Source organism: Schistocerca americana, chromosome 11, assembly GCF_021461395.2.
Source record: "Schistocerca americana isolate TAMUIC-IGC-003095 chromosome 11, iqSchAmer2.1, whole genome shotgun sequence".
NCBI classification, from domain to species: domain Eukaryota; kingdom Metazoa; phylum Arthropoda; class Insecta; order Orthoptera; family Acrididae; genus Schistocerca; species Schistocerca americana.
In genome coordinates, this window is record NC_060129.1 from 120,313,241 (window position 1) to 120,325,900 (window position 12,660).

The following is a 12,660-nucleotide window of genomic DNA, read 5'->3' on the forward strand; positions in this document are numbered from 1 at the left end:
CCATTTTATTAAGGAGGAGATCACGAGTTGCGGACAGTTCGTAGTCTCGACATCGATATCTCTGACTTTGGTCATCTTTGGTGGCCCTAGTGTTCAAGTGGTTCAAGTGTTTCTGAGCACTCCGGGACTTAACATCTGAGGTCGTCAGTCCCCTAGAACATAGAACTATTTAAACCTAACTAACCTAAGGACATCACACACATCCATGCCCGAGGCAGGATTCGAACCTGCGACCGTAGCAGTCGCGCGGTTCCAGACTGGAGCGCCTAGAACCGCTCGGCCACTCCGGCCGGCAGTTACGGATATGAAAGGTGGTATCTACATCTACATCTACATCCATACTCCGCAAGCCACCTGACGGTGTGTGGCGGAGGGTACCTTGAGTACCTCTATCGGTTCTGCCTTCTATTCCAGTCTCGTATTGTTCGTGGAAAGAAGGAATGTCGGTATGCTTCTGTGTGGGCTCTAATCTCTCTGATTTTATCCTCACGGTTTCTTCGCGAGATATACGTAGGAGGAGGCAATATACTGCTTGACTCCTCGGTGAAGGTATGTTCTCGAAACTTCAACAAAAGCCCGTACCGAGCTACTGAGCGTCTCTCCTGCAGAGTCTTCCACTGGAGTTTATCTATCATCTCCGTAACGCTTTCGCGATTACTAAATGATCCTGTAACGAAGCGCGCTGCTCTCCGTTGGATCTTCTCTATATCTTCTATCAACCCTATCTGGTACGGATCCCACACTGCTGAGCAGTATTCAAGCAGTGGGCGAACAAGCGTACTGTAGCCTACTTCCTTTGTTTTCGGATTGCATTTCCTTAGGATTCTTCCAATGAATCTCAGTCTGGCATCTGCTTTACCGACGATCAACATTATGTGATCATTCCATTTTAAATCACTCCTAATGCGTACTCCCAGATAATTTATGGTATTAACTGCTTCCAGTTGCTGACCTGCTATTTTGTAGCTAAATGATAAAGGATCTATCTTTCTGTGTATTCGCAGCACATTACACTTGTCAACATTGAGATTCAACTGCCATTCCCTGCACCATGCGTCAATTCGCTGCAGATCCTCCTGCATTTCAGTACAATTTTCCATTGTTACAACCTCTCGATACACCACAGCATCATCCGCAAAAAGCCTCAGTGAACTTCCGATGTCATCCACAAGGTCATTTATGTATATTGTGAATAGCAACGGTCCTATGACACTCCCCTGCGGCACACCTGAAATCACTCTTACTTCGGAAGACTTCTCTCCATTGAGAATGACATGCTGCGTCCTGTTATCTAGGTAAGACTAACATAAAAATATAGAGCGAGCAACTGGAGAAGATTACGGAACGTCACTATCTGGGAAGCACAGCAGAAGCAAACATTACATGTCTCGAGGAAATCATGAGATGAATAGCACTCGCAGAATAACGACGACATCCTGCTGAAAAACCACATCAGCGTCCATACTGAGAAAAGATTTGTGAAGATCTTTGTGTTGCGTGTGACGACAGACGGATGTAGAATCTGGACGTTAGCGAAGCGGGAGAGAGCTCTTCGTCCCGATGTCGCGGAAATGGTCTGCAACAGAACTACAGCGAAGAGCCAAAGAAAGTGGTACACCTGCCTACTATCGTGTTGGGCCCCCGCGAGCACGCAGAATGGCGCAACACGACGTGGCATGGACTCGACTAATGTCTGAAGTAGTGCTGGAGGGAACTGACACCATGAATTCTGGAGGGCTGTCCATAAATCCGCGAGGGTGCGAGTGTGTTGAGATCTCTTCTGAACAGCACGTTGCAAGGCGTCCCAAGCACACTCACTAACAATCGTGCCTAGGGTGTTTGGTGGCCAGCGGAACTGTTTCATCTCACAAGGGGAGGCCGCCAATTGTGAAATTCAGATTCGATTCATACTGCGCGTAATAAAAGCTCATGGCCAGAGGTGTAATGTGGCAAAGCACCAAGATGCACTTCTCAGCCGTTGTCGAGAAAATCGACAGTTAAAAGAAACCGTTGCGGTGAAATACTCTCTACGATTTACAATTTTCTTCAGCGTCATGGCGCAGCGGTAAACGCTCGGGTTTGTAATCCGAAAGTCGCCGGATCGAATCTCGCGCCAAGCAACTTTTTTTTTTTTAGTATTTGTTTCTTGTAATGCAAATGTATATATATATATATATATATATATATATATATATATATATATATATATAATTCCCGGCAGTCAGTTGCAACAATTATGCATATAATAAGTTGTAGAAAGTCGTTTGTCGTGGAAAAACTGGCGACTTCGAACATCATTATGTTTTCCGCAAACAAAGTTGTATTTCACAAATGTTATTAATTGTCTTCATAATGTTTACCACGTATAGTTAACGGAAGACGTAGAAACGATATTCCGAAATGAATACGTATAGCGTAAGTCAAACGTTCGAATCAGAATAGAGACCCCACGAACACAAATTTGCTGTGGCAGGTATGCATTATAAAATCCGTTACTCGCTCGTTACACTTGATGGACAGATGTTGAATGGGCCGAAACGAGCCGCCGCATAACAGCGTAGTTGCCTGCTAACTTCGAAAGAAGGTAGATGCGGTCCCTAGCGCAACTTATGACATCGTCCAAAATCAGTGCGGACGGGACAGCTTTGGTACACCCTGTTAAACAAACGGAAAAATGGAGGCGGTACAATTGGAGAGCGATCCGCCTTCACCAACATGCATAAGCAATTCATTAATTCGCGGCATGCAACTTATATATATATACTTGAATTACAAAAAACTAATAATAAAAAAAAGTTGCATGCCGCTAAATTCGATCCGGCGACCTTCGGATTACGAACCCGTGCGCTTACCGCTGCGCCATTACGCTGTAGAAAGTTATTAACGGTAGAGAGTATTTCACCGCAACGGTTTCTTTTAACTGTCGATTTTCTCGACAACGGCTGAGAAGTGCATCTTGGTGCTTTGCCACATTACACCTCTGGCCATGAGCTTTTATTACGCGCAGTATGAATCGAATCTGAATTTCACAATTGGCGGCCTCCCCTTGTCAGAAGACTGTTCTGGAGTCAGTCTGTAGTAATTCTGGACGTGTGGGCTGCGGCAAGGTATGCAGGAGAGCTGGAACTGTCGGAATGCACTTGGAAATGAATGGATGCAGGTGATCAGACAGGATGCTTACGTACGTGTCACCTGTCAGAGTCGTATCTAGACGTATCAGGGGTCCCATATCACTCCAATTGCACACGCCCCACACCATTACAGAGCCTCCACCAGCTTCCACAGTCCCTTGCTGGCATGCAGGATCCACGGGTTATGAGTTTGTCTCCATACCCGTACACGTCCATCTGGTCGATACAATTTGAAACGAGACGCGTGCGACCAGGCAACATGTTTCCACTCATCAACAGTCCAATGTCGGTGTTGACGGACCCAGGCGAGGCGTAAAGCTTTGTGTCGTGCAATCATCTAGGGTACACGAGTGGGCCTTCGGTTCCGAACGCACATATCGATGATGTTTTGTAGAATGGTTCGCACGCTGCCACTTGTTGATGCCCTAGCACTGATGTCTGCAGCAGTTTGCTGAAGGGGTGCACTTCTGTCACACGGAACGATTCTCTTCATTCGCCGTTCCTCCCCTTCTTGCAGGATTTTTTTCTGGGCGTAGCTATGTGCGAGGTTTGATGTTTTACCGGATTCCTGATATTCACCGCAAACGCGTGAGATGGTCGTACGGGAAAATCCCCACTTCATCGCTACCTCGGAGATGCTGTGTCCCATCCCTCGTGCGCCCACTGTAACAAAGTCACTTAAATCTTGATAAGCCGGGAAAATCAGGAATACAGAAATACAAGTCGCTGAGGAATGAAATAAATAGGAAGTGCAGGGAAGCTAAGACGAAATGGCTGCAGGAAAAATGTGAAGACATCGAAAAAGATATGATTGTCGGAAGGACAGACTCAGCATACAGGAAAGTCAAAACAACCTTTGGTGACATTAAAAGCAACGGTGGTAACATTGAGAGTGCAACGGGAATTCCACTGTTAAATGCAGAGGAGAGAGCAGATAGGTGGAAAGAATACATTGAAAGCCTCAATGAGGGTGAAGATTTGTCTGATGTGATATAAGAAGAAACAGGAGTCGATTTAGAAGAGATAGGGGATCCAGTATTAGAATCGCAATTTAAAAGAGCTTTGGACGACTTACGGTCAAATAAGGCAGAAGGGATAGATAACATTTCATCAGAATTTCTAAAATCATTGGGGGAAGTGGCAACAAAACGACTATTCACGTTGGTGTGTAGAATATATGAGTCTGGCGACATACCATCTGACTTTCGGAAAAGCATCATCCACACAATTCTGAAGACGGCAAGAGCTGACAAGTGCGAGAATTATCGCACAATCAGCTTAACAGCTCATGCATCGAAGCTGCTTACAAGAATAATATACAGAAGAATGGAAAAGAAAATTGAGAATGCGCTAGGTGACGATCAGTTTGGCTTTAGGAAAAGTAAAGGGACGAGACAGGGAATTCTGACGTCACGGCTAATAATGGAAGCAAGGCTAAAGAAAAATCAAGACACTTTCATAGGATTTGTCGACCTGGAAAAAGCGTTCGACAATATAAAATGGTGCAAGCTGTTCGAGATTCTGAAAAAAGTAGGTGTAAGCCATAGGGAGAGACGGGTCATATACAATATGTGCAACAACCAAGAGGGAATAATAAGAGTGGACGATCAAGAACGAAGTGCGCGTATTAAGAAGGGTGTAAGACAAGGCTGTAGCCTTTCGCCCCTACTCTTCAATCTGTACATCGAGGAAGCAATGATGGAAATAAAAGAAAGGTTCAGAAGTGGAATTAAAATACAAGGTGAATGGATATCAATGATACGATTCTCTGATGACATTGCTATCCTGAGTGAAAGTGAAGAAGAATTAAATGATCTGCTGAACGGAATGAACAGTCTAATGAGTACACAGTATGGTTTGAGAGTAAATCGGAGAAAGACGAAGGTAATGAGAAGTAGTAGAAATGAGAACAGCGAGAAACTTAACATCAGGATTGATGGTCACGAAGTCAATGAAGTTAAGGAATTCTGCTACCTAGGCAGTAAAATAACCAATGACGGACGGAGCAAGGAGGACATCAAAAGCAGACTCGCTATGGCAAAAAAGGCATTTCTGGCCAAGAGAAGTCTACTAATATCAAATACCGGCCTTAATTTGAGGAAGAAATTTCTGAAGATGTACGTCTGGAGTACAGCATTGTATGGTAGTGAAACATGGACTGTGGGACAACCGGAACAGAAGAGAATCGAAGCATTTGAGATGTGGTGCTATAGACGAATGTTGAAAATTAGGTGGACTGATAAGGTAAGGAATGAGGAGGTTCTACGCAGAATCGGAGAGGAAAGGAATATGTGGAAAACACTGATAAGGAGAAGGGACAGGATGATAGGACATCTGCTAAGACATGAGGGAATGACTTCCATGGTACTAGAGGGAGCTGTAGAGGGCAAAAACTGTAGAGGAAGATTGGAATACGTCAAGCAAATAATTGAGGACGTGGGTTGCAAGTGCTACTCTGAGATGAAGAGGTTAGCACAGGAAAGGAATGCGTGGCGGGCCGCATCAAACCAGTCAGTAGACTGATGACAAAAAAAAAATAAAATAAAATAAAAAAGCCGCCTTTGTAGCGGCAGCAACCGATGTAACAACTGCGCCCGACATTTGTTGTCTTATACAGGCGTTGCCGACCGCAGCGCCACATTCTGCCTGGTTACCCATCTCTGTTGGAATACGCATGCCTGTACCAGTTTCTTTGCCGATTCAGTGTACAAGAACCAGCCGGACCGGCAGAAAAACCAGCTGGAGGTGCTGTTTCCCCAATGACTCTTTCTCGTGTGAATGATCTTGCAAGGGCAGCGGGGAATAATTACGTCGCAGCAAGCAAGAGTGGGAAAATGGGCGTGGGAAAACGCCAACTATGGTGTGACACTGCATTTGGCCAACAGCTGGTCATAATAACTTGGTTTTTCTCGATTACAGCTTCTTTAGAGCAAATAACCCCTGCCCCCCCCCCCCCACCTCTTTAAATTGTGTCGCTCTGCGAATCATACCACCTTGAGACCGCCCCGATAGCTCACCGTGTTCGGTCAAGGGGCTAATTGCCCTCTGTAATAAAAAAACTGAGTTAATCGATCAACAACGAACTGAAACGTGTGTCTTTCGACGTCCGCCCAGAGCAAATACAACGAACGAAAACGAACAAAATGAGATTACAAAAAAATCAGCTTGACAGACTGCCGTCCTAAGGGGTTTGGGTTCGATTCCCGACTGGGTCGGGGATTTTCTCCGCTGAGGGACTGGGTGTTGTGCTGTCTTCATCATCATTTCACCCCATCCGGCAGGCAGTCGCCCAGTGTGGCATCGAATGTGATAAGACCTGCACCAAGGACGTCGGACCTGCCCCGTAAGGGGCCTTCCGGCCATTGACACCAAACGCTCATTTCCATTTCCATACCACCTGGAACCACTGGACAAATTCAGCCTCTGGATGTTTTTTTTTTTTTTTCGTGCCTATAAAACATATTACCTGACTGTCTGCAGCTACGCCTTACAGCCAGTTTCACGATGAGCTCCCAAACACTCTGTTTCGCATTGCGTTGCACGCTATGACATTCCATCAGTTCTAATCACCCCGTTACACCAATGTGATTCTAGATGTATTGTTTAAGAGTGTATACCTAGCCGAACGTCCAGCAGGGTTTGTAACTCCCACGCATTTCGCCCTCGACCTTGATGGTGCGAACTTTTCTGATCACCGACGCGCGCCATTTTCCATTACTTGTTCGTGACGCAATTTTATGGTTTGTTTTGTTCTTGAATGTCTACTATGTCCATTTTTTTTAAAAGTGCAACACCTACATCCCGTAGCAGGTTGATCTCTGCACCTACCGGACACTCATTTTCTGCCGCCCACCTGATGCAATATGGTGAGTCATTAGCAGCCGATATTTTTTCCAGTCATAAGTGTCAACACAGCCCTTTCAAATTAGCATGACTACAGACTGAACTTGCGACCACGCACTGGAGGGGTTGCTTGTAAGCGAGAATTTATAACAGGGACATTTCAGCTAGCACTACGCACGACAGTCGCACTTCAGCATACTGTCCTGTCGTCATGCTGGCCAACACGATGCTGTGGTAAGCACAAGCCATGTCCAAACATGAACTCACACTGATATTCGGCTGTACTACTTCAGAGATTATGATTGAGATGTGAATTGATCTGTAAACTATGTAATATTCGAAATACGATCACCCTATTAAGGACGGGGGAACAGGTTATTTATTCCACCTGGCGTTCTACAAACTGTTAGAAATTCGGAATCATACGAGGATCCCACAGAAACTCAGCGAAACTTAATGTTTAAACATAAGCTTTCTGAAATAAACAAACTGTAGTCCCGAAAGTCTAAGCATACGTTCCATTGTATAAAATTGTAATCTATTCTGCTTCAGTTAACATACGTAGCAATGAAAACACACACACACACACACACACACACACACACCACGTGGGATGGCCGCGCGGTCTAGGGCGCCTTGACACGGTTCGCGCTCGTCCCCCCGTCGGAGGTTCGAGTCCTCCCTCGGAGGGACCGATGACCTCAGCAGTTTGGTCCCATAGGAATTTACCACAAATTTCCATGGTGCGGTAAACCTCTATCCCGCGTCGATAAAGTAGGTTCTCTTTTGGAACTGCAGCGGTTAGCTGTGAAGATTTTAACATTCTGCGTGGTGTCTGTTTGTTCTATATCGTGTCTCCCTACCACTTTCGCGCAACGTCGCTCTGAGCGTGTTTTTTTAGGGAATTGACTAGTTTGAACCTGGGACCTGTTGCTGGTAAGGAGACGCCAGACCACACATGACATGTAGAATTCAGAAGAGTTCAGTGAGACTAGCGATGATGTAACCAAATAAATGATTTCAGCGTCAGCTCCACTGCACTCCCTGTAAAAGAATCTTAATACTAACTATATTTAGTGGAAGGGGTTCAAGGCTTTCCTATTTTTAGTTAGCTGGTAAAATAACGTCGAAAGAGCAGTTAAGTTTACCACTGGAAATTTTATTCTACTCACAAAACATTGTTTATAAATTGCACTATTGATAAAAGGAAATCTTTTAATACAGGATGAAATAAACCAACTGTGTTCAACAAAAATGTGAACGAATATTCCCTGAGTGGGTTTCCAAGTTCTACAATGGATCGAAGGATGACCTATGCCATATCACATCTATAATCTAGGTTTAAGTTAAGTTTCATAAAAAGAGAAAACTATCAAAATGGTCTACAGTGACCCTCAATTATCTTTAATTACTTATCTAACTTGTTGTAAATTACAGTGGTTGATGTGGCTTCTCAATAACTATATAACAGAAAAATCATCGCGTTTCAGATTTTTACTTCAAGTGGCAAATGTGAACACCATGAGCTTTAATTGACGACCGACACTAGTATTACGCAAAAAGGGGATGTAACAGATGAGACTTTTGCAGTTCTGAGTGAAGCCTTACGCGCTGTTATGCGGCATCACGTGCGTTCATTACCTTGTCGGTGTTCGTCAGGGGGCGGCGGAAAGCACAGCTCCGCTCACCTCGCCGTCTCGGAAGCAACTCCTCTCCTCGCCGTCTCGGAAGCAACTCTTTCCTAACTTCTGCTTACTACAATTTACCGAAGTCGGTTTAAAAAAAAACTATCTGGCTGTGTTTTCATCTGACCAATCAGGGTCTCAATGTTGACCTCAAGCTCCGCCTACAAAAATTCTGTCTATCCAATGAGAAACATTATACTTTTCGTGGTGGGGCAATGTTTTTAAAGTTTGCAACGTAACAGAGACGCGAAAAAGTCTCACGCTAAAACTTGCGGCTGGGGGTGGCCCTTTTTGTGTTATCGTAAGATCTATACTGTTCTTATGAAGGTCTCTAGCTTTTAACATGGGCTGGGGGGTGGTCCTGACGTAACAGAGACGCGAAAAAGTCTCACGCTAAAACTTGCGTCTGGGGTGGTCCTAGCGGTTAGCTGGCGACGTGGGTGTCCGTCCCTTATCGTATGGCCTTCTCGCTTAACACGGTTCTGCTCTCCGCTTCTGTTCTCGTTTCTCCCCTCGGAACTGCGTCTGTCTCACGGTGGGAAGGTATGACATGCATTTAGGCAATCTTGTGTTAGTCTGTGGTATTCCATTTGCTCACTCGTTACTCGTGTTACTTTGGTTAATTTAATGCCACGATTTATTCGGAGCTATGTGACATACTACTGGATTTGCTTATCATGTCAGGGTTTTCATGGAAGGTGTTGGATTTGCCTGACACCTTACAAGATATGTGTGTATAAGGAAAGCATTTGTTCTCTGCGACAAAGTAAAAGTAGGCGTTACGCGTACAATTCATGAAGAAGGTTTAATATGTAACTGCAGGGTTTGGGTTCGAATATATGGGTGTCAAAAAGAGGGCATTGCACCAATGAACTTCTGATAGGAAAACAGTGAAGCAGCTTGGAAGAGAGTGGTGGAGTGGAGGAACTGGCCAGAATGTACCTTCAACAATATTCGAGGATGTTGGAGAATGTTGAAGAATATTACAAAATGTTATCTCTCAGAAGATACGAGAATGTTCTAGATCTGCGAGAGGTAATCCAGGATTTATGGGAGGCGCGTTATTTACATTTTCTAGACACGGCAAATGTAGTTGACAAATGTGTTTCATAAGCAGCTATTGTAACTGAAGAAGTTAATCAAGTATAAAATACAGTGTAAACAAACGTGAGTCTTCTTTCACTACATTAAACAGAGCTGTTCCGGAAATAAGATGATTTAATATAGCTTTATAATTTGTGTAACTTCCTGGCAGATTAAAACTGTGTGCCCGACCGAGATTCGAACTCGGGACCTTTGCCTTTCGCGGGCAAGTGCTCTACCAACTGAGCTACCGAAGCACGACTCACCCCCGGTACTCACAGCTTTACTTCTGCCAGTCTCGGTCGGGCACACAGTTTTAATCTGCCAGGAAGTTTCATATCAGCGCACACTCCGCTGCAGAGTGAAAATCTCATTCTGGAAACATCCCCCAGGCTGTGGCTAAGCCATGTCTCCGCAATATCCTTTCTTTCAGGAGTGCTAGTTCTGCAAGGTTCGCAGGAGAGCTTCTGTAAAGTTTGGAAGGTAGGAGACGAGGTACTGGCAGAAGTAAAGCTGTGAGTACCGGGCGTGAGTCGTGCTTCGGTAGCTCAGTTGGTAGAGCACTTGCCCGCGAAAGGCAAAGGTCCCGAGTTCGAGTCTCGGTCGGGCACACAGTTTTAATCTGCCAGGAAGTTTCATATCAGCGCACACTCCGCTGCAGAGTGAAAATCTCATTCTGGTTATAATTTGTGTATTTAAAGGTTGATTCTAAGCACCTACAGCCGATCACTGGCTTTTGTGACAGGTGCTACACTAGGTCGCCCTCTCGTGTGCTGCTATATTGGTTGTGAGGTGGACGCTGTTGTGTTTCTGGAGCTACAATTGTTTGAAGCGGTCGTTATCACATGTGGTGGTCACCAGGACATCATCTGTGTCTTTCGCATCAATGTACGAGGGTTGCACAGAAAGTAATGCACCTCATAATTTTTTTTCTCAGCCCAAAACAATGCTACGTATACGAAACGTTACGTGCGTGTTATCAGAAGCCTCCTGATTTTGTGTCACTTCCGACGGATAGCGTAGATGCAGGACAGTTGCAGAATGACGTCTGTAGGTGATGTACGTCGCAAGCAACGTGACGTCATTGAATTTCTCACTGCAGAGAAAGAAACTGTGGGGGATATTCACAAACGCTTGTGCGAAGTCTGTAGAGCATCTGCTGTCGACAGAAGTACAGTTAGTCGCTGGGCACGGAGGGTCAGACCGACACCCCCGGGATAACAAGGCCGCACAGCAGTGTTAGTGACGTCACACTAAGCGGCCCACAGCCGAGGCAGCAGTCCACGGACACCTCCGTACAGACGCGCCTCATGCTAACGACCTTCTGTCCGTCATACAGAAAGGAGCCAACTATAATTCGATCCGAAGACCAAATTATATATATTCTTGTAAACAGCATAAAGGTTCATAACGAAATACCGATTACATATACGGGCAGGAATAAGTTAAATCGATTGAGCAACTTTGCCACTATTTTATAATTGTCAGAACACTATTTAACTTTAAAACTCGCATACAGGTGGTGGCAAATGCCAACTGACAGCAGGACTTAACATTTTCAAGCTATTACACTGAAAGTAAGTTATCTTAAACACTGTCACACATAGCAAAAGCCTCACACCTTTCGTTTACAATAAGGTAACAAGAGTTCGCTTTATCTCATAAAATACATGACTATTGTGAATTTACTCATATGTTCATGGTGACAGCTCTTTTCAAGAATTTTTACAAGTGTATCCCCAGTAATAAAGAATGGAAACAAAAGATAGATATCAAATATTCTCCTTTCAACATAGACATCACTGAACACAAGATTCTGTCTTACACTGTGATACTAAGGGACTGCTCTTTCCCTTAAGAAAAGCCTGACAATTACAAGTTCACTCTGCTATCGAAGATACACTTCTTGAAACAATATTAAAAATGTTATGAAAGGTACGGAAATGAAAAACAACCAAGTGCATTACATGTAAGAACGTGAGCAAAAGTCTGAGGCTCTCTTTACTTACCATTTTCAATCTCTCTACAGCTTATTTCCTTTTCCACGTAGAAATCACCAACTGCAAGTCTCATTATTGCTGTCTGTTGCTAACAAAGTGCTTTCCTATTTAGAAAACCTGACAATTTGATGTTCATTCTGGTACTGAAGATAAACACTTTTCAGAGGAGTTCTAGAACCTATTCCTGTCCGTATATGTAATCGGTATTTCGTTATGAACCTTTATGCTGTTTATATATAATTTGGTCTTTGGTTCGAATTATAGTTGGCTCCTTTCTGTATGACGGACACAAGATGGTTAGCATGAGGCGCGTCTGTACGGAGGTGTCCGTGGACCGCTGCCTCGGCTGTGGGCCGCTTAGTGTGACGTCACTAACAGAGCTGGGCGGCCTTGTTATCCCGGGGGTTGGTTGTTTTCGGGGAAGGAGACCAGACGGCGAGGTCATCGGTCTCATCGGATTAGGGAAGGAAGTCGGCCGTGCCCTTTGAAAGGAACCATGCCGGCATTTGCCTGAACCGATTTAGGGAAATCACGGAAAACCTAAATCAGGATGGCCGGACGCGGGATTGAACCGTCGTCCTCCCGAATGCGAGTCCAGTGTCTAACCACTGCGCCACCTCGCTCGGTTTATCCCGGGGGTGTCGGTCAGACCATCAGAAGGCGTTTCGGCGGAGCTCCATGATTTGCAGCGGTCTGGGAGAACATCCACGGCTGCCACAACTGACGTGTTGCAGCGAGCTGGTGTTGTCATTCGCGAGGAGAGAAGCATTACGACTCTGCAGTTGGCGGTGCATCTGCCAATCAGCAAAACAGTGTGGACGCAATTAGCCGCACTCTTGGATATCATAAAGTGCGTGCCCGATGCGTCCCGCTGTGTCTAACGGTGGATTACAGATCCCACGGGACAAAGATGTCTTG

General features: G+C 45.0%; 1 protein-coding gene and 1 non-coding gene across 2 annotated transcripts in view; both read right to left on the bottom strand.

Moving 5' to 3' along the window:
- Positions 1–12,660, bottom strand: part of LOC124553357 — a 191,644-nt gene that overhangs the window by 60,997 nt on the left and 117,987 nt on the right. The window lies entirely within an intron of this gene.
- Trnas-cga lies at positions 9,926–10,000 on the bottom strand. The gene has a single exon. It is a non-coding gene; the product is annotated as a tRNA-Ser (tRNA).